The 20706-nt window shown below is 42.1% G+C and overlaps 1 protein-coding gene across 1 annotated transcript in view; it reads left to right on the forward strand.

The window, feature by feature from the left end:
• The first annotated feature begins 5005 nt into the window (after nt 1–5005).
• LOC142380471 (apoptosis-associated speck-like protein containing a CARD) overlaps nt 5006–20706 on the forward strand; it is a 57935-nt gene continuing 42234 nt past the window's right edge. The window contains exons 1-2 of the mRNA XM_075466354.1: nt 5006–5049; nt 5263–5295. The gene's annotated coding sequence lies outside the window, so the exon portion shown is untranslated. The remainder of the gene's footprint in view (nt 5050–5262; nt 5296–20706) is intronic.

Genomic DNA, 20706 nt, shown 5'->3' on the forward strand with positions numbered 1-20706 from the left:
ACAAGAATTGGGGAAAGTCTCAGCACTTCAAGTCTGAGCCTGATTCTCATCAGACTTCTGAAACCGGGTCTGTGCTGATAGATGGAACGTATGCACAGCAGAGGGTGTGAAGACAGTTTCAGTCTGAGAACTGCACACACAGCTTAAAAATGACTCGTTTTAACTTCCTAAACACACCAAAAACAGGACGAGGCCACGAGAGGAAGTGTGGAACACAGTGGAGCTAAAGAACACAGATGAGATGAGGTTTTACTGCTGGAGGGAGCTCAGAGACGCATCTATTTTGGCTCCGCCCCTTTCACACGAAGGTTTTGGATGGAGTTTAGCAGGTTTATTGTGACCCCCTCGCTGTCTTTTTTAAAAGAAAGTTGGAGTAAATTGGAGTTTGGGCGGGTGAAATGTGGCCTGCCACACTGACCGTCTCACTGGGTTAAAAGGAGGAGAAACTGTGGGCATGAAAGTCATTAAAAACAAACATTTTCTGAATGTTTTACAGGCTCAAAACCAGAGATACTCACTATTTTTTTCCACAAGAGCCACTTTTAAATTTACATACTAAAGTCCCCTTTTGCAAATATGCATTTCTACATATAAAACATATATATATAAAAAAAACACAAAACTTAATGAGTATCTCAGAGTTAGACCAAAGAGCTCGAATTAGCTGTCAGGATCACCTGAAACCTGACTGAGAACCAGAGTTGTTTTTGACAACCATCTTAGATTTAGTCTTAGTCTTAGTCTTTTGGACTGAAATGCTTATTAGTTTTAGTCACATTTTAGTCACTTCTATATATGATAGTTTTAGTCGACGAAAAGTCAAAAAGGTTTTAGTCTAGTTTTAGTCAAAAAAAAAAAGAAAAAATAAGTATAGTCTACCGTGTTAAGAAAATAGTATGGTCTTAACTATCAAACAAGCAGAACAAAAATACATAGCTTATTATCTGACCCTGTACTAAAGCTTTCTGATTTTTCATTCTGTACTGTGCGTGTGTCCCAACTTTACTGTAAGCGGACTAAACGCACAGGTCCTGGTTAGGGCTGCACAACGTCACTTGTGGCTTTTAGGCTAAAGCTAGCAGACTCTACGTATAACAGTAACTCGACCTGTTTAACATATCAAGTTACGTGCTGACAGAACGTACACACAAAGAGATAACCACACCGTCACTGAATGTAAACATGGCTAAACATGCTGCTAAAGTAACACGCATAATGGCCGTTTCTCAATATACGTTCTTGTCCGTACTTGTGTTCTTGTGAAACGCCGAAATCAACTGGCTGAAGCTGATTTCATTTTAGCTCTAAACTCTTTAAATATATCACTTTATCCACGTTTAAAACATTTTGAGGCGACAAAGTAGCCCTTTAGATCCCGATTTTATCGTTAATTTGTCTTAATACCAGCTATTTACAATTTTGTTCGGAAGAATTCTGCGTCTCAAAGGTGTGTGTCTGTTCTGTAGAGGAACACTTGTGAGTCTGATGTATCTGTTAGGCTACTGTTTATTATAACAACATTAATAATAATAATGATATTAATAATAATTATAATAATAGTAATAACAGTAATAATACACACACACACACACATTAGAGCGAGAGAGAGCACTTGGATGCAAAAGCCCAGCTGTTTAATCAGAGCAGGCTGCCTCGGGCACGAAGAACGCATCGTCTCAAAACTGAAAACGGAGCATGTGTACTTGTGATCTCCCGAGTTCATTCTTCCGAGGTTGACTAGCAAGAACATTCTCCTCAAGAACACAAGTCTGTTCTTTGCATTCTTGGTATTGAGAAACGGCCATTGAATTGACGTTAGCGTAACAAAAGCTAACTTTAGCCTGAAGTTAGCAGCCCATTTGCGCCAGGAGTATGTGGAAAACGTACTAATGTATTAGCTTACTATGAAATTGATCGATTATGTTAACAGCATTTGTAACTTACCTTCGAAAAAATATCCTTGTGGCGAGCCTTAAGGTGCCGCAGCAGATACTTTTTAGGTTTTAATTGACACACACAATAAGCAGAAATGTCATGCATTTTAAACGTCTGACAGATCACCCACTAACATTTTCGTCCATTCTCGTCTCGTCAACGAAAACTCACACACGTCTCGTCATGTTTTCGTCATCAGAGAGCTATGTTTATCTCGTCACCGTCTCGTTATCGTCATGAAAAAAAGTGGCGTCAACGAAATGATTTCGTCATCGTCATCGTTGACGAAAACAACACTGAGAACCAGAGTTCATGACGTCGTCGCACTCTAATCTGAACAGTCAGCCCAAAATCTCATCATCAGGATGCCTGAGCTACAGAGCTGGGGGGTTTTAATTTGCTTTTATGGGGGTTTAACTTGCTTTTATGGGGTTTTATGTGCTTTTATGGGGGTTTAACTTGCTTTTATGGGGTTTTATGTGCTTTTATGGGGGTTTAACTTGCTTTTATGGGGTTTTAACTTGCTTTTATGGGGTTTTATGTGCTTTTATGGGGGTTTAACTTGCTTTTATGGGGTTTTAACTTGCTTTTATGGGGTTTTTATGTGCTTTTATAGGGTTTTAACTTGCTTTTATGGGGTTTTAACTTGCTTTTATGGGGGTTTAACTTGCTTTTATGGGGTTTTTATGTGCTTTAATGGGGGTTAAACTTGCTTTTATGGGGTTTTGACTTGCTTTTATGGGGTTTTAACTTGCTTTTATGGCGGTTTAACTTGCTTTTATGGGGGTTTTAACTTGCTTTTATGGCATTTTAACTTGCTTTTATGGGGGTTTTAACTTGCTTTTATGTCATTTTAACTTGCTTTTATGGGGTTTTAACTTGCTTTTATGGGTTATAACTTGCTTTTATGGCGGTTTCACTTGCTTTTATGGCATTTTAACTTGCTTTTATGGGGTTTTAACTTGCTTTTATGGCGGTTTAACTTGCTTTTATGGGTTATAACTTGCTTTTATGGCGGTTTAACTTGCTTTTATGGGTTATAACTTGCTTTTATGGCGGTTTAACTTGCTTTTATGGGTTATAACTTGCTTTTATGGGTTATAACTTGCTTTTATGGGGGTTTTAACTAGTGATGGGAAGTTCGGCTCTTTTCCGAGAGCCGGCTCTTTCGACTCCCAAACGGCTCTTTATTTAGGATCTTTTGTAGCCTATATTTACCTTAACTTTGAAAAAAAAAAATCATGGTTTATGTGTTGAAAACCCTTTTGCTTTCAGTGTTTTTATGCGAGACCTTATAATTGCCTAATTCTTTGCATTTATTCTGTGACAAAACCACTTTGACATTTGTTTATTTCAATTAAACTTTTTTATTGCACAAATTAACAATAAACTTCAAACACATCCACTGAACAGAACCAAACTCAAGCTAACATTAATAATATCCTCAATTAAACTTTTTTATTGGACAAATGAACCAAAAAATTTCAAACAAATCCACAGAACAGAACCAAAACCAGAATCAAACTGCTTAATTCTCACGTGAATACCGCATGCTGGTCGCCATGCTGGCCAATCATAACAAAGCTCTGTCATAACCAGAGCTGGGACTGAGCACTGAAAGTGAAACCTGAGCAGCGAATGGAAAAAAACTGGGAGTCGGCTCTCACTTGAATGCGAGCCGGCTCTTCTGATTCACTACAAAGAGCCGGTGCTTGTGGGCATGACCCATCACTAGTTTTAACTCTCTTTTATAGGGTTTTAACTCTCTTTTATAGGGTTTTAACTTGCTTTTATGGGGATTTAACTTGCTTTTATGGGGTTTTAACTTGCTTTTATAGGGTTTTAACTTGCTTTTATGGGGTTTTAACTCTCTTTTATAGGGTTTTAACTTGCTTTTATGGGGATTTAATTTGCTTTTATGGGGTTTTAACTTGCTTTTATGGGGATTTAACTTGCTTTTATGGGGGTTTATGTGCTTTTATGGGGTTTTTATGTGCTTTTATGGGGGTTTTATGTGCTTTTATGGGGTTTTAACTTGCTTTTATGGGGATTTTTTTAACTTGCTTTTATGGGGTTTTAACTCTCTTTTATAGGGTTTTAACTTGCTTTTATGGGGTTTTAACTCTCTTTTATAGGGTTTTAACTTGCTTTTATGGGGATTTAACTTGCTTTTATGGGGGTTTTATGTGCTTTTATGGGGTTTTTATGTGCTTTTATGGGGTTTTTATGTGCTTTTATGGGGGTTTAACTTGCTTTTATGGGGTTTTAACTTGCTTTTATGGGGGTTTTATGTGCTTTTATGGGGTTTTTAACTTGCTTTTATGGGGTTTTATGTGCTTTTATGGGGTTTTTAACTTGCTTAATGGGTTTTATGTGCTTTTATGGGTTTTTTTAACTTGCTTTTATGGGGGTTTTAACTTGCTTTTATGGGGGTTTAACTTGCTTTCATGGGCGTTTAACTTGCTTTTATGGGGTTTTAATTTACTTTTATGGGGTTTAACTTGCTTTTATGGGGTTTTAACTTACTTTTATGGGGTTTTAACTTAATTTTATGGGGTTTTAACTTACTTTTATGGGGTTTAACTTGCTTTTATGGGGATTTAACTTGCTTTTATGGGCGTTTAACTTGCTTTTATGGGGGTTTAACTTGCTTTTAGGGCGGTTTTATGTGCTTTTAAAGGGTTTTAACCTTCTTTTATGGGCGTTTAACTTGCTTTTATGGGGTTTTATGTGCTTTTATGGTGGTTTTAACTTACTTTTATGGGGTTTTAACTTGCTTTTATGGGGTTTTAACTTACTTTTATGGGGTTTAACTTGCTTTTATGGGGATTTAACTTGCTTTTATGGGCGTTTAACTTGCTTTTATGGGGGTTTAACTTGCTTTTAGGGCGGTTTTATGTGCTTTTATAGGGTTTTAACCTTCTTTTATGGGGTTTTAACTTGCTTTTATGGGGTTTTATGTGCTTTTATGGTGGTTTTAACTTGCTTTTATGGGGGTTTTATGTGCTTTTGGGTTTATTCCGTCAAACGAAGCAGTTCTCAAAGAACACATGAAATTTCTTGCAGCTGCAGGATCATCGGGTGGAGCAGCTTGTGGCCCTACGTCAGCTGAGGGTGAGTTAACAGCTTTTAAATCTTTACTTTGTGCAGCAGAATTGGGGTCTGATCAAACTGTACGACCAAGCCATCGACATCTTAATGGTACATTTTAGTCGATCCAGATGTTTGCTTATCGGTTAATATCTCAGCTTTTAGACATTCAGTGATTCAGAAACTGACACCTTGCTTATCCAAGAAGAAGTTGAGCTTGTTACATGTTTCTTGCAGCTGGAGCATCTGGTTTCTGGACCTCAGATGATGGTAAGTTTAACAGGTTTGAACTCTTTCCATAAACCACCACACAAGAATTGGGGAAAGTCTCAGCACTTCAAGTCTGAGCCTGATTCTCATCAGACTTCTGAAACCGGGTCTGTGCTGATAGATGGAACGTATGCACAGCAGAGGGTGTGAAGACAGTTTCAGTCTGAGAACTGCACACACAGCTTAAAAATGACTCGTTTTAACTTCCTAAACACACCAAAAACAGGACGAGGCCACGAGAGGAAGTGTGGAACACAGTGGAGCTAAAGAACACAGATGAGATGAGGTTTTACTGCTGGAGGGAGCTCAGAGACGCATCTATTTTGGCTCCGCCCCTTTCACACGAAGGTTTTGGATGGAGTTTAGCAGGTTTATTAATGACCATATTTTATAGTTTCTACAGCTTCCCCAGAAAGGATGCTAAATGTTTTTTTTTTTTATAATAAACTCGCTTATTCTTTTTGCTAAATTTTCTATTCATAAATGGAAATTTGCTAATAAAAGGCCATATTTTCCCCATTTTATTAAAGATATAGAACGATATTTTAAATCAATAACAGACTCTACTAATGAAAAGGCTCTAAGGACAATTTCTATATGTACATCTTTGCATTTTTTCATCTGACACCCCTGGTTGAAACCAGTTCATGGAAACATGCCTGATTCACATTTCTCTTTAGCAGCTTTTCAGGAAATTCCTTCAGATTTATTTTGTTATTCCATCGAAAAAACAACTCCAAGAAACATTATGTTAGAAACAGACTCATTCAAAGTTGAAGGAATACAGAGGAAAAAAAGTTAGCAGAAAGCGTACACTGGAAAAAATGCCCCTCCAAAAATAAGTAAGAAAACAACAAATAAAAGACGTTTTTGCTTGAAATAAGCAAAAAAATCTGCCAATGGAACGAGTGAAAATCGGCTTGTCAAGATTTCTTGAAATAAGATGTGATATTTAGGACTTTTGAGATAAAAGTGATCTTGAAATTAGCTTAAAAACCTCTTCAAATGTAAAAAAAAAAAAAAGCTTATTTCATGTGAAATATGACTCAAAACAATTTGTTTTCAAGACTTTTTCAATTAACAAGATATTCCAGATGTCTTAAAACAAGTCCCTATCTGGCTGAAATAGAACATGTTTTGTCTTATATTAAGTGTAATGAGATATTTTGACTTATTTCCAGCCAATTTACACATGCTGTTAAACCCTAAACATCTGCTTTTGTTGAAACTGGTGAAAAGATATATCAGACAACAGCTTCTGCGAAAATAAAGGATTTTGCATAAGATGTGATGTTTAGGACTTTTGAGTTAAAAGTGATCTTGAAATTAGCTTAAAAACCTCTTCATATGTCAAAAAAAGCTTGTTTCATATGATATGTGACTCAAAACAATTTGTTTTCAAGACTTTTTCATTTAACAAGATATTCCAGATGTATTGTCTTCAAACAAGTCCCTATATCTGGCTGAAATGGTGCTTGTTAGGCAGTTGTGTCTTATATTAAGTGTAATGAGATATTTTGACTAGAAATGAGACAAATATACTTGGTAAGACTTTAATTTTTTCCAGTGTAGAGACATGAATGAGAGACAGCCGCTTAAGGCAAGGCAAGGCAAGGCATCTTTATTTATACAGCGCATTTCATACCACAGGCAACTCAATGTGCTTTACATAAAGACAAGGCATTTAAAAGAACAGCATAAAGCAGCAATTTAAAGAGAAAAAAAATAGAATAAAAATTAAAAACACAGTTAAAAGCAATCAAAGAAGAGGGGAACAGAAAGATATAAACTCAACTATAAGCACACCGAAAGAGAAATGTTTTTAACCTGGATTTAAAAGTGCTCACAGTTGGGGCTGATTTCAGTTCTTCTGGTAGTTTGTTCCAGTTGTGAGCAGCATAACAGCTAAAAGCTGCTTCACCGGGTCCAGTTAGAACTCTGGGCTCCACTATCTGACCTGAGTCAGCAGATCTTAGAGCTCTGCTGGGTTTATACTCTGCTAGCATGTCATTCATGTGTTCTGGACCTAAACCATTCTGTGATTTGTAGACGAGTAGCAGAACTTTAAAATCTATTCTGTATCTGACCGGGAGCCAATGTAAAGACGTGAGAACTGGGGTGATGGGATGTGATCTCTGTGTTCTGGTTAAAACTCGGGCTGCAGCGTTCTGAATGAGCTGCAGCTGTTTGAGACTCTTTTGGGGGAGTCCAGTCAGAAGACCGTTACAGTAGTCAAGTCTGCTGGAGATGAAAGCATGAATCAGCTTCTCCTGATCTGTTTGGGACATGAAACCCTTAATTCTGGATATGTTCTTAAGTTGATAAAAGGCTGATTTGGTGACTGATTTGATATGATAGTTGAAGGTCAGGTCTGAGTCTATCAGCACGCCGAGGTTCCGGACTTGGTCTTTAGTTTCTAGAGACAGTGACTCAAGATGTTTACTGACAGCAAACCTCTTCTCTTTGTTGCCAGACACAATGACCTCAGCTTTTTCTTGATTTAACTGAAAGAAATTTTGGTTCATCCGCTCTTTGACTTGCTCTAAGCAGTCGCACAATGACTCTATAGGACTGCAGTCATCTGGAGACAGTGCCAGATATATCTGTGTGTCATCTGCATAGCTGTGGTAGTTGACTTTAGAGTTCTTCAGAATTTGACCCAAAGGCAGCATGTATAGGGTGAACAGAAGGGGTCCAAGAACTGACCCCTGAGGAACTCCACATGTCATAGCCACTCGATCAGATTGATTACTTCCAATAGTCACAAAATAACTCCGCTCCTCCAAGTAGGACCTGAACCATTCTAGGACTGTCCCGCTGAGTCCTGCCCAGGTTTCCAACCTGTTCAGCAGTATACTGTGATCCACAGTGTCAAATGCAGCGCTGAGATCCAACAGGACCAGAACTGACACCTTGCCTGAGTCAGTGTTCAACCTTATGTCATTTAACACTTTAATAAGAGCCGTTTCTGTACTGTGGTGAGGTCGGAAGCCTGACTGAAATTTGTCAAGGAGTCCACTGGAGTTCAAGAAGTTACTGAGTTGATTAAAAACCACTTTCTCAACAATCTTGGCTGTAAAAGGAAGATTTGAGATGGGTCTGTAGTTGGTTAAAATGGAAGCCTCCAATGTTGTCTTTTTTAGGAGTGGCTTGATGGCAGCTACTTTTAAGGGTTTAGGAAACGTGCCTGATTGAAGTGAGCAGTTTATTATTTGCTGCAAATCTGTTTAGACAGAGCTTACAATAGTTTTAAAGAAGTCAGATGGCATTGTGTCAAGACAGGATGTCGATGGTTTAAGATGCTGGACTGTTTCTTCTATGGTTTTTTGGTCAACTGTATTGAATTCTGACATAGTTGATTGATTCCTAGGTGGTTTTAAGGATTGCGTCATTTTATTATTTTGCTCATTTATGTTGATATTTAGCCTTATAGATTTGATTTTTTCATTGAAAAAACAAGCAAATTCATTGCATTTTTCTGTGGAACAGAGTTCTGAAACTATCTGTTTTGGGGGGGTTGTCAGCTTATTAACCATAGCAAACAGAGCACGAGTGTTGTTGATGTTCTTATTAATCATTTCAGATAAGTGTTGCTGTCTAGCCCGGAGTAACCCGTGGTTAAAATTACAAAGACTTTGTTTGTAGAGGTCATGGTGAATTTGAAGTTTAGTTTTTCGCCATTTACGCTCTGCTTTCCTGCATTCTGTTTTCAAGGCCTTTACCATCATAGTGTTTCTCCATGGTGTTCGCTTTCTGCTCAAGATCATCTTATTTTTAACAGGTGCGACAGTATCCATGACATTTGAGATTTTCAAGTTAAAGTTATCTAAGAGTTTATCAACTGTCTCTGCACTCGCAGTTGATGACATAGCTATAACTTCCATAAACTTAGCACTGGTATTCTCATTTATGTACCTTTTTCTAACAGACACACGGGTTAACTGAATGTTTGGAGTTAACTGTAAGTCAGAGAACACACAGAAATGATCAGAGAGCGCCAAGTCCTTGATATCAACAGAAGAAATGTCAACACCTTTAGAGATAACCAGATCCAGTGTGTGGCCTCGAGTATGTGTGGGTCCATTCACATGTTGAAGGAGGCCAAAAGTGTCAAGTAGAGAGCAGAGCTCTTTGGCATTAGTGTCCATGTTATTGTCCATGTGAATGTTAAAATCCCCTGTTATGATAAAAAAGTTATAGTCAGTGCAGATAACTGACAGCAGTTCAGCAAACTCATCAAAGAAAGTTCCTGGGTATCTTGGTGGTCTATAAATGATTAGGAAGATAACTTTTGGATCCCCTTTTACTAAAAAACAGAGATATTCAAAAGAGCTAAAATCACCAAGTAAAATTTCTTTGCACTGAAAGACTAATTTAAAAATGACGGCAACTCCCCCGCCCTTCTTACCACTTCGACACTTATTGATAAAACTGAAATTTGTTGGTGCTGCCTCATTGAGAATGGTATCACAGCTACATTCAGTCAGCCATGTTTCACTAAGAAATAAAAAGTCTAGATTATAGGTCATGATCATGTCATTTACTAAGAGGGATTTGTTGGCTAGTGATCTGATATTGAGTAGGGCTAATCTCGTGGAGACAACAGGTGATACTGGTGTGTTTCGGGGTTGACACACTATATTCAATAGATTGGTAGATTTAACTGAACCTTTTTTATTTCTCACCAGTTTGACCACTTTTCTGTTACCTGTCATCACAGGGATTGAAAAGGCTGTCTGAACTCCATAGGGCCCTGACTTTATCTGGGGAAGAGCATTCTTGATATCAGTATTACAGCCTGGACCCGGCACATATCAGTCAGACTCACAGATATGATGATTCAGAGGAGGTGGGGGGGCTTGGTCACTTCTGTTTGAGGGTTGTTTCCAACATAATGGACGTGGTGGAATGGGAGGGGCTGGATGAGGTGGGATGTTAGGGGGAAGAATATGGGATTTTGGCGTGGTGTCAATTGTATTCCAATATTGAGAAAGCTCTTCATCCTGTCCGGGAAATCCAGAAGTGAGGAGTCCAGACTGCGGCTGGGGGAGACTCCGCCTGTTGGGCTGTTGGGGCTGGTGAAGACTCCTTATCTTGGGGTGAGGATGATGACGTTGCAGGTTCTTTCTGGATCTGCTGTCCTCCATGGTCAGTCCTTGTCTCAGCGCCCTCACCAGAGCATTGTCCTATCTGTCGTTTTGGATCATTTTGTCCTGTCTCGTCCTTGATAAGGGGCTGCTGATGTGTGACGCAGAGAGTAAAACATGTTGGAGCTTAGCAACTGTACTCCTGACTTGTTAAGGTGAAATCCATCTGCCTTAAAGAGGTGCCTGCGTCCCCAAAAGATGTTGAAATTGTCAATAAAGTTCATTGAATGAGCAGCACACATGTCTTTGAGCCATCTGTTTAGCATCATCAGTCTGCTGAATCTCTCATCTCCTTTCCAAACTGTTGGTAGAGGTCCACTGAAAAACACCTCTGTACTTGTGCATCGAACTTTGTTTACCAGGTCCATAAAGTCTTGTTTTAATACCTCCGATTGTTGCTTCACAACATCAAGGGCTCCTGTGTGTATGATGAGAGATTTCAGTGTCGGATGCTCAGCAACAATGTCCAGGATCTTCTTTGAGATATCAGACACCATGTCGTTACTAAAACAGAGTATTTTGGTCTTTTTCTTGCTGCAAAAACGTTTTATCTCATTCACAGCTCCGTCACCCACTATCAGAGTTTGAGGCCCAGTGGTTAGCTCTTTCTGTGGCCTTTTAGCATATAATTTAGCCTCATACCTTTCTCTGGTCTTGGAAGATGAGCGTTCTTTTGGAGAGTCAGGATTTTGAGAAAGTGGAGCAAATCTGTTCTCTAGCAGAATTCCTGTGTCTTGTGGCAATTTGCTCCTGGTTTTGGTGGTGGTCTCGGTCCATCGTTGCTTTTTCTTTGGTATCGGGGTAGAGACATTCCTGTGTGATAGTGCAGGCCACTCTGAGTCATTGTGGGTCTCCAGGTGTTGGATTCTGCCTGATAACCGTCTTCCCTCATCTGAGGGAGGCGATTTGTAGTGTTTTGGCTTAGCACCAAGGGAGTTCCAGGGATGACTGGTTGAATATTTTCCATTTACACCAGGCTCCTGCCGTGTCTCGGGGTATGCAACCGGCATTCTGACATCCCGTCACTCAGACATGACGCCACTGCGACATCCCGCCATACCGACAGTTTGGTACCACCATTCAGACACTTTGATACCACCATTCCGACACTTGTTGGGAGCTGTCAGGGTCGGACTGGGAAAAAAAAATCGGCCCTGGCAATTTTCCCCGGGATTACCCCCCCCAGTATTAATTAGTATCTCCAATCTAATTAAATAAAAATAAAAAATGAGCACAGACCGCTCAGTCAATGGCATGTACCCATAGAAAAAAAACACACACATCACACAACCTGACTATATCGACCGCTAACAACCATGATCAGTAACCTACACAAACCCAGACACATAATGGCTCGGTGGCCAGCAATCGGATAAACCAATGAGGTGAATCAATCCTGTGAAAGAATGAAAACAAGTGAATGAAACCTGCACTCACCCATTATGAAGTTAACTCTGCCAGCCCTCATAACCTGCTCAGCCAACTCCTTGACGTCGGGTATGGTTGGTAACGTTACGGCGGCTAGCATTAGCAACGAGGCAGCTAGGCTTGCTAAATCGGTAAGCATTACTGAAGAAAGCTAGTCTTTTTAGCTACGTTATATTATCATCTTTCTTCTCGGCTATAACCTTTGTTTACGGCCACTGGCCCTAACCTGACGCCCTAGCTGTCAAATCACCGGAAGTTTTCACCGGAAGTACTGGCGCACACACAAAAGCTCTCTCCAGACATATCTTTCTTTCATTCCGCCCAGATGAAATTTAATGCCACTCTTCGAAAATCGGCGAAATTTAAGACATTTTATCTGCCAGTGAACCCAAGTGTCCATTGTCCTGATAAAGATCTAGCCTACCAGCTGTTGTGAGGCTTCACTTTGACAGCATTCTCAGTGGTTTTAGGTAAAATAAATTGAGGCAATTGTCACAAAAACAAATAGCATCCGTTTTACACTGCCAAATGAAATATTGGCTACACAACGAGCCCCTCGTCAGCCCTCATCATCAGTAAATTTCTGAGTGGGTGCGATCAGTCTTGCTTGACTTGCGTGTTGGAATGTCTCTCTCTCGGGCATTTGTAGCTGGTGCAGCCTTATTATTGCATGGCGAGCTGTCCACGCGTGTGGTGCTGAAATCGCGTGTCGGAATGGTGGTATGTTGAAAAGAAAAAATCATACCGCCATTCCGACAAAAGAAAAAATTAAATTCGGAATGACGGGACGTTTCATTTCTTAAAAAAATGTCACCATTCCGACAATTGAACGTCAATGTCGGAATGGCAACATGTAACCGTGTCTCGGTGGTGCCAGTTAGCTTCCTGTTAGCCTGCTCCCTTTCAGTGTTTTGGGATACTGGCAGAGTAGTTTCATTCCCATATTGTCCATTTATCTCCACGTTCACTTCAAGCCAATTAATTTTTGTTTCCAGTATTGCTATCTTCTGAAGTAGCTTGTGGTAATCGTCAGTGGAAAAGGGAGGCATCTTGCTGCTAATTAGCTTCAGTTAGCTGACCTCCTCCAAAAGCAGGAAGCTGCAACGGAATTTCCACACAATAGTTTCCAGATGACTTTCTGATAAAAATGTCTTGGTTCACTTAAAAGAAAAAGAATAAAATTATATCCATGACTTGTGGAAATAAGTAAAATGATTTAAAAGCAAATAAAGCAATAAGCAGCAGGAGGAAGCAGAGACACGTCTGCACTCTTCAGAAGCAGATCAGAAGATTCTTGATTAAAGGCCAACTTCCACTAAAAAACGGTTTTACTCGCTCCTTCTGAAAAAGGGAGGGTCACCCCTAGTTACATACACATACTAGGCTTCCAAGTGTTGCGTCACCTCCACAGGCTGTGTTCCCGAATTTACATAAACAATGCAGAGCCACGAGCGAATCAGAAAAAGCCTGTACATTCTACGTCAAACTGAAAAAAGGCGTTGCCCACTTGGGATTATGCCCGCCCATGGGAAACCCGCCCCCCTCGGACGGGCCCTATAACTAAGCAGAAACCTGTAGTCTGTGGGGCTCCTCATTCCTCCTCATCGAGCCTCTCACTACCACCTTTCCATCAACTACATTTGACACTGAGCATATACAGAATGTTATTTTCAGGAGTTGCTAAAAAAAAAAAAAAAAAAGCAAATAACTAGCTTAACCTTTGCTTGGCTAACCTAATGCTAACGCTGCACACGGAGACTTCATAGCCACCATGGCAAATTACATAGACCGCAGAACGTGTTTGAACAAGGGGGGGCCACAATCCCAAGAGGGGGTCACCAAAATTTTAGGTCGGACATGATGCATAGCCGAGGCTCTGCACAGTATACACAGACACGCACGTAATGCCATCAGTCATGTCAGCCAGCACAGAACAGCGCAGAATAAAATGCACAAGAAAGGTACCTCGGTGGTCGGTGGTTACGCAACTGAAGCTGCTTGCTTGTACCAGTACTAAAGCACTATGAGAAACACTGAACACAGAGAAGTGCACGTTCTGTGGTGCTTGGTCAGAGGAATGTATGGGAATATGCTTGCTGTTTTATCAGAGCTGAGCGCGCGCGTGTGTATATGAGAGAGAGAGAGAGAGAATGCGGATGCACATCACGTTGCCAGGATGATTTTACTTTAAATGTCCAAATAGCCAACAACACTAATAACCCAAGTCCAAAATATGCCAGCACAGAAGTGCGCAAATTGCCAAAACAGTCAACACAGCACAGAAGGATATAGCCTACATAGATGAATCAATGGTCATGACTTAAGCCCACAACATGCCAGCAACATGTAACTTAGGCAAGGCTATAAAATGCGTCATTTTAGAAAAACGGTCCACCATGGTCAGTACTGTGGTGTTACCTTCAGAGACCGGGAGCCCCGTGACGAAATCCAGAGAGATGTTCGACCACGGTCTGGAGGGAATCGGTAGCGGGTGCAGCAGCCCCCTGCGTGCCCCGGAGGATGTTTTATTACGGGCGCAGACCGAACAAACCTCGATGTACTCCCGGACCTCCGGCTCCATGGCGGGCCACCAGAACCACTGGGAGATGGCGAACATAGTTCTCCGGACGCCCGGATGGCAGGTGAGCAGCGAGGTGTGGGCCCAATGAATCACCTGTGGATGCAGATTAGCCGGGACAAATAAACATTTCTCTGGGCAACCACTAGGTGGAGGGGTCTCACCGTTAGGTTCTTTCACCTCCTTTTCTATCTGCCAAGTTACCGCTCCAACCACACAGTTCAGTGGAAGGATGGGTTCAGGTTCCTTGGCAGCAGGCGCAGGGTCGTAAACGCGGGACAGGGCGTCTGGCTTAACATTCCGGGACCCTGGCCTGTAAGACAACGTGAAACGAAAACGGTTAAAAAACAGAGTCCACCTGGCCTGGCGAGAGTTAAGCCTTTTGGCTTTCCTAAAAGGATGGACTGTCCCCTCCAACCAGTGTCTCCACTCCTCCAAGGCGACCCTGACAGCCAGCAGCTCCCGGTTCCCCACGTCGTAGTTCCTCTCCGCCGAGCTCAGGCGCCGGGAGAGGAAAGCGCACGGGTGCATCTTACCGTCAGATTCGGCCCTTTGGGAGAGGACTCCCCCGATGCCCTCACTGGAAGCGTCCACCTCCACCACGAACTGGCGCTGCGGGTCAGGCAAGGTGAGGATGGGTGCGGAAGTGATGAGCTGTTTTAGGCGCTGGAACGCTTCTTCTTGTTTCGGCCCCCAGTGGAATGGAACCAACGGTGAGGTGAGGGCATGAAGCGGAGCGGCGATGGTGCTGAAGCCCCTGATGAACCGCCTATAGAAATTTGCGAATCCCAGAAATTGTTGCACCTTCTTGCAGTTTTCAGGAGTAGGCCACTCGGCCACAGCACTGATCTTGGCGGGATCCATCTTCACCTTACCGGGAGAAATAATAAAACCTAGAAAGGTGGTGATGGTTACATGAAATTCACTTTTTTCTGCTTTTACATAAAGGTGGTTATCAAGTAAACGTTTCAGAACTTGGTTAACATGGGATTTGTGCGTGTCTAGATCAGGTGAATAAATCAGAATATCGTCTAAATAAACATAAACAAAACGATCAAGAAAGTCTCTAAGGACGTAGTTTATCATGGCCTGGAAAACAGCAGGGGCGTTGGTGAGGCCGAAAGGCATCACGAGGTATTCATAGTGGCCACTAGGGGTGTTAAAACCAGTCTTCCACTCGTCCCCCTCTCTAATACGGACGAGGTGGTAAGCGTTGCGTAAGTCCAGTTTTGTGAAGACGGCAGCCTGTTGGAGTTGATCAAACACAGATGACAGAGGAAGTGGGTAACGTTTTTTTATGGTAATGTCATTGAGTGGGCTGTAGTCAATGCAGGGTCTTAGTGAGCCGTCTTTTTTATGCACGAAGAAAAAACCTGCCCCAGCAGGAGATGAAGATGGGTGGATGAGTCCTGCCTTGAGTGAAGACTCAATATAATCCTTCATGGATTGTTGTTCTGGTCGTGATAGTGAATATAGTCGCCCCTTGGGAATAGTTGCCCCAGGAATGAGGTCGATGGCGCAGTCGTAAGGCCGATGTAGGGGAAGAGACGTGGCCTTGTCTTTGCTGAAGACTTCCCCAAGATGGTGGTAGCAGGTGGGGATTGAGGTCAAGTCAAGAAGCTGGAACTCTGTGACAGGAACAGAAATATTTTTTACAGTGGTGTGTGTCGGTTTTACAGACTTGGTCTGCAAGCATCTTCTCTCACAATCTCCTCCCCATCCCAAAATTTTGCCCGAAGGCCAGTCAATGTGCGGATTATGTTTGGTGAGCTATGGGTGACCCAAAACCAGAGTGTGAGTGTTGTGGAGAAAAGGAGTCGAATCCGCGTCGGTCAGCCTCTCATCGGGGGAAGTTTATTTGAACAAACCGTCACAAAAACATGTGCATACAGAATGTCCGTAAGTTCCCTCTGACCTCATTTTGTGACAACCTTTTATACCGTTCTGGATCATACAATGCGTACGTGGCCAAGCCCAATCTTCTCTGGAGGCGCCTGGCTTTTGCCATTATCGTAAACAAGCTCATTCTAACTATAAACAATATTCATATGAACCAGTCAACAAAGCACACGATGTAATTAGGCCATGTCATGACATTTCTCTCCCACATAATCCCCCCTGAAATCACTTATCAGTGATTTAATAAAGAAATAATCTAAAATAAAAGAAAATCATCCCACATAATTCATTAATAATTAATTAACATAATCAACACTAAATTATTCTAATAATTCTACATTCTAAGTCAAAGGGAACATATTGAATAAATGAAAAGGAATCTATATATGTACCCAAATCACATTAAATGATACTGAATTCAACAATAATACAAATTTTTAACATTGCCATCACACTTGTCCACTGTTCGCAGTGCATAGGAGCGAAAAACCCACTGGCTGCTACTTTCGTAACTCACGTTCTTATTCTTGGGAAAACTCTCCTACGGCCCCACCCCACTTGGCGACCGACCACTTTACCAAAGGTCGCACTCCGAACAGTTGACCGACACAACTGGCAATGGACATATTAGTGATTAGTGCTGATTGATAATAAACATAGAATGAATACACTACCATCATCAAATGAATTAATCACAGTTTTGTACCAAGTACAATACAGAAAATTATGAATTATCACAACAATAATAGTAATAAAATGCAATGTAATGCAGCTCTTCCAGTCCCGTCCCATCTCCCGTACCCTGGAGTCGTCTGCTTCTGGCCGAACATCCGTCCGGCTGGGTCTGGAACTGCTAAGCTACCTCTGGGAGGAGAGGTCGCCAGTACGTCGCTCCCAAAAAGAGATATTTACCATCGCCCCTCCCTGTCAGGCTATACTTGGTTCCACACCCGAGGAAAGAATCTTGTGAACCGTCCGTTGATAAGCTTCATTCGTTGACCCGTTCTTCCATGCGTTGGTCCTCAGACCTGGTCTCGCAAGGTCATCTGCCTCCTGGTTTGTTCCACACTTCGTTTGAACATCACTTGCAGCAAACACCTTCTCAGAATGGGTATAATGCAACACCCCAATAGGGAGACCATCATAAATATTGACAATATAGCTAATCCCGCCTTAACTGTCATCGCTCCCCCTTATCCCAAAATCCCATCCAGACCAGTCCACCACCATTCACTCCAACCAGCATCACTCTTCAGCTCCTCTTTCAGTTCTCTGATCTTCTTCATGGCCGTTGTAAATGTCCCATCAGCTGCAGTGTTCCCGGGTATAAATGTACAACATTTTCCCCAACCATATGGCTAACACCACTGTTTCCTGCTAGTATCCAATCTAAAGCTTGTTCTGCCAAGCCATCCTACTTGTCTCATGTAGTTGTTCTCCAAAGGCTGCAAGCCCTTCACTCGTGTAGTTAAGGATTCTCTGTTGGTAGTTAATCCACTCCACATTTTGTTAATTGTGATCCACGGCAAAATAGACTCAAATCCAGCTGCGATCTCACTGCGTGCTTTGAACTCACAAGGAATCCCTCTCGTCTGCCCTATTGCATCCAAGTAAACGTGCTTATCCATGATGTAGTCACCACTATATCTTTTAACTCTGCCTTCTTCCACATCCAATCCTAGCATCTTGTTTACCTTGTCATACACTAACACAATCGATGTCTTCATACTCACAAGTGCACAAAGACCTATCCACCTGTTGGGTAACACATTTAACAAAACATCATCTCCACACACCCAGTAACTATCAGCCATCGGGTGTGTCTGATCCCCAAAAAGATATAGAGTTAGAATGGTCATTTCTATATTTCCACATTTTCGATCCAAAGGAACCGGATTTCCAAACCACACAGGTGTCCTAATAAATATTGGTTTCATATTTGCGTGTGGAAACCACGATAAAACCCATGCGACATTGCATTTATGGCTTGGCTTGGCAACAGGGAGAGGACGCTGGCGTGATATGTCCGCCGCTTCTCCGCCTAAATGACAGCGTTTTGTTTTTTATTGTGTGCGATACACATTCTGCTGTCTTTGAACCTCGCTGCGTTCCTGGTTATTGGTTTAACCGTTCAGGGGGACATTATACTTCAACATCCAAGGTGCCACTGTGTGACGCTGAATCTCCCTCCTCGGCTAGCATGATGCTAAGCTATTCGGCCGTGGAGTTGTTGAGCCTCAATAACGGCAACGAATCTGACGGTCCCCTGGACATCTCCATCATCAAATGGCTGGGCCTGTTACAACGACCTCGCTATGTTCACAGAAGCTCCCGGAGAAAGTTTATTCTCCATCGGACTGGATCATCCGTGCCGGTCATCTGGTCAGCTGGGCGCTCTGGCGCACGGCGTCGACGTCATCAGAGCGCTGCGGCCCTTCGGACTTGTAGTCCTCACGCGACTACAGCTGATCCTACTTCTCTCTGGGCGCCGGATAATAAACGCGGAGTGGACTTTAAACTTCTCAGGCCTATTGGAAGACACATGTCTGAGTCTCGTCTTAAAATCGAACTCTTCAATGTGCAATCCTTGTCCAATAAAGCATGCCTCATCCAAGAGCACATCCAGGATAAGGATCTGGATATCATGTGCCTTACAGAGACCTGGCATCAGCCAAACAGCTTTTTTAGTCTCAATAAGGCTTGTCCTCCTGGACATAAATATCTCCAGAGAACACGGAGCTCAGGTCGTGGTGGCGGCTTAGCTGTCATTTTTAAAGATCATTTTGACTTTTCTCCAGTGACTCTGCCTGAGCTGTCCTCCTTCGAGTGCTTGGCTTTCTGCTCCAAACCACCATATTCAATGACAGTGCTCCTCATCTACAGGCCCCCCAAACCTCATTCCTCCTTTTTCTCTGAGATGTTTGAGACTCTGTCAATGTTCTGTTCCACAAATTCCAACACACTCATACTTGGAGATCTCAACATCCATGTTGATACTCCCAACAATCATCAAGCAGCTGAATTCCTTCATCTTCTGGACTGTTTGAACTTGGAACAACATGTCAAATTGCCAACACACTCTCGTGGACACACTCTGGATGTTGTCATCACAAACTCCTTAACTGTGCAACATCTCTCTGTTTATGACATGGGAGTCTCTGATCACAAAGTTATTTATTTGGAGCTTCCCTTTCTGGACCGTGCCACTAATCCAAAGCGGAAGATTTCTTTTAGAAATCTGAAAAAGATCAACTCTGAACTTCTAGCTACTGACCTTAATATTCATATTCCTGTCTCCCTTCCAGTATCCATTAATGCAGTTGACTTTTATAACACCAGCCTCGCTAACATCTTGGACCATCATGCTCCTGTTAGAGAGAGAACAGTTACCTTTTCACGCTCAGCCCCCTGGTTTACCCCTGAGCTGAGGAAAATGAAGACAGCTGGTCGAGTGCTCGAGAGACGCTTTTTAGCCTCTGGTCTGCTAGTTCACAAACTAGCTTATCAGGAGCACCGCACAATGTATGCAAGGTCTCTCAAGAAATCCCGATCACTATTTTATTCATCTGTTGTCTCAGATAACCCTGGTAACTCCAAAGTACTCTTTTCCTCCATCGCTCAACTCCTTCAGCCACGAACAGCTTCTATCATTGACCCTACTAATGACCTATGTGATAAATTTATTTTTTTTTTCCATAATAAGATCCAGACAATCAGATCAGCCCTCACCACTCTCCCCCCAGCACTTAGCCCTACTACCAATTTACGGCTCAGGAGCTCTCCCCCCTTTTGCTCGTTTCCAGAGGTCTGTGTGAAGGAAGTTGAGGCCACTGTCAGGGCCATGAAACCCTCTACATGTGCCCTTGACCCCTTCCCAACAGCCCTGGTTAAGGCCCATATTGCCTCTCTCAGTCCCCTCATCACTACCATAGTAAATACATCCCTTCAATCTGGTCACATTCCCCCCACTTTGAAATCTGCCATAATCAAACCCCTCCTTAAAAAACCTACCCTGGACCCCCAGGACTTAGCAAATTACAGACCCATCTCCAACCTTCCCTTTCTCGCTAAGGTTCTGGAGAAATTAGTCTCAGTTTACATTCAAGAGCACCTCCATGACAATAGAATTCTGGACAAATTTCAATCTGGTTTCCGTGCTGCCCATAGTACTGAAACAGCTTTGGTCCGGGTCACAAATGACCTGTTGATGACTGCTGATCGTGGCTCTTCTTCACTTCTCATCCTTCTTGATTTGTCAGCAGCCTTTGACACTGTAGATCACCACATCCTTCTCCACCGCCTACAGCAGCTTGCTATGCTGATGATACTCAGCTTTACCTTAATTTAGGTAGCAATGTA

Source organism: Odontesthes bonariensis, chromosome 5 (assembly GCF_027942865.1).
Source record: "Odontesthes bonariensis isolate fOdoBon6 chromosome 5, fOdoBon6.hap1, whole genome shotgun sequence".
Taxonomy (NCBI): domain Eukaryota; kingdom Metazoa; phylum Chordata; class Actinopteri; order Atheriniformes; family Atherinopsidae; genus Odontesthes; species Odontesthes bonariensis.